Source organism: Octodon degus, unplaced genomic scaffold (assembly GCF_000260255.1).
Source record: "Octodon degus isolate 3935 unplaced genomic scaffold, OctDeg1.0 scaffold00022, whole genome shotgun sequence".
NCBI lineage: Eukaryota > Metazoa > Chordata > Mammalia > Rodentia > Octodontidae > Octodon > Octodon degus.
The window spans coordinates 20,200,932-20,203,287 of NW_004524598.1; positions in this window are offsets into that span (position 1 = coordinate 20,200,932).

The following is a 2,356-nucleotide window of genomic DNA, read 5'->3' on the forward strand; positions in this document are numbered from 1 at the left end:
CCTTGCGCTTTCTAGACAAGCGCTTATTCTGCTGAGCCATCTCCCCGGCCCCTGCAGATCTATTTGAACACCATAAATTTTAATTATGATTGCTATGAAGTTCGTGTTTATTAAAGAAATTAATAATCTCAGGGGAAGATTTATAGCCTTACATTCTGTATTAGCACATTCCACAAGAGAATATAGAACAGACATTATTATCTAAATGTAGGCGATAATTAAAAAGCATAGTATTTCTATTGAGCATATTATTTTAGTCCATTAGTATATGCATGTAGCACATTATGTTTACAATAAGCAATGTTTTACTTGATTTATAACTAAAAGCAATGAAACCTCTTCAAAAAAAAAAAAACTCTCACATTACGCTGCCTTCAAACATAGCAGGACAAAATACCTGTATTCCAACTATCAACACCGGTTTCTGACAGCCTTGGTAAGCTACAGAGCATATTCTACTGCCCTCTGCTGGACTATTTAGTGAATAACCACTCATCAACCAGATCGCTGGAGCAGGAGGAAAAACAGGACTGTGCCTGTTAGAATGCAACAACTAGACATTTACCACCCTCCATTGAAAGCTTCACTTAATACAGATTACAAATTGTAGACATATGGATGCATACGTATATATATAGTAGACAGGAAGAGCGAAGAGATCATCCAAAGACAAGCGTGGATCTTTGCTATACAACTGCGTTAGATCTGCTTCCAGTACTCACTGGATCTTGCACAACCATGAAAAATAGAACTAAGATAACACTTTACAAGTGATAGTCCATGTGACAGGTAGTAGATGTGGAAAGGAATGATCCTAAGTGAAGGTCATAGATTTAATGAAGCTGCCCAGCAAAGGGAAGAGATCTAGGTGAAAATGTGGGTGATTTGGTTATCAAGGAGAAGCCCAGAACACAGAAAAGCAAAATAAAACATAGAGAAGAGAAAATAGGGATCTGGGTCTTTCTCACATGGGGGGTCGACCCACAGGTGGAGGGACAGAATGAAGGGAGGAGGGAAGAACTGAGGCTGTGGTAGGCATGCGCCAATTCCCCACAAGGAATGGGGTCCTGCATAAAGCAAAAATGCACTAACAAAAAGCGAGGAGTGACGCCAAGAATCCATGCATATATAATGTTAGGGCTGACTACAACATGACACCTCTGTGTAGTGTTGATCTTCTTGTTAAGGAGCCGCGTGGACTGGAAAGCTCAAGACACCCACTTAACACACCACTCAGTAAATGATGTCACTGTTCTCCACTGCAGTGTGCCCATCTTTAAAACAGAATTGCTATTCCAGTCCTACAACCGTATTGAGACTGACAACAGTGTGTATTGTGGTGTGTGGACTTGCTCGAAGTGTGAATATTGTTTCTAATTCATAATTTATCTGGAGAAGGATTTTTTTTTTTTTTTTGGTAGCTCAGGCTGCATTGAGGGCAGTCTGCTGTGTCTTATGGAGCTGGGGATCAAACCTTGGTCCCCTGCACCTGACTGATTTTGCTCAAGCAGACACTTTAAAGAACTGAGCTAACCTGGACACCCCATAATTCATAATTTATCTGGATTGTGGATTTCCAGGATTTCCGTTATGAAAAATACAACTTACAAATGCAATCGGTCCTCGACTGGAACCGTGCTGTGTCCTCCTTTGCCATCACTTTTAAGTCTGGATGGAGCAACATCTCAGGGACATCATTCCCATCGCTGAGCTAGAGCTAAGCACACACCTCGTGTTCATTCTCAGGCTCACATCTCGGCTTTCAGAAAATATTTCAAAACTATCAGCGCAAACATGTGGATGAGAACCCACGAGAACAAGGCTGCTTCGGTCTTCACTTTACAGATAAGAACCCAAGGCCAGAGAACGAGGAACCTTCACACACTGATCCAGAGTGACTAGTGGTATGAGCAGGATTCCAGCCGAGGCTGAAAGGTTTGGGATGTGCTTTTTTTTCTGTACTTAGGACAGGGTCTACAAGACTGCAGGGTCTACAGGGTCTCACGACAGATTGCACTCATGGTGATCCTCCTGTTTTCAGCCTCCCAAGCACTGGGATTCCAGGCGTGCGCCATCACACCCAGGCTGTCTCGGCACACCCTGGGATGGGGCAAGCACTGCGCACCAGGGATCAGACCATGACCGCTGCACTCTGCCTAAGCAGCTGCTTGAGTCCTGAGCTATCTGGCCTGCCCAACATTCAGGGATTCTAACCAGCTTAATGCAGAACACGAGTTTAGGAACATGGAGCACAGATTTGGGGACCAAATAGGTGCTGAGGAAAGTTATCACATAGTGTATAGGGGCATCACAATGCAACAATTATGAAATGCTTAAAGAAAGACTTCATGGGGGC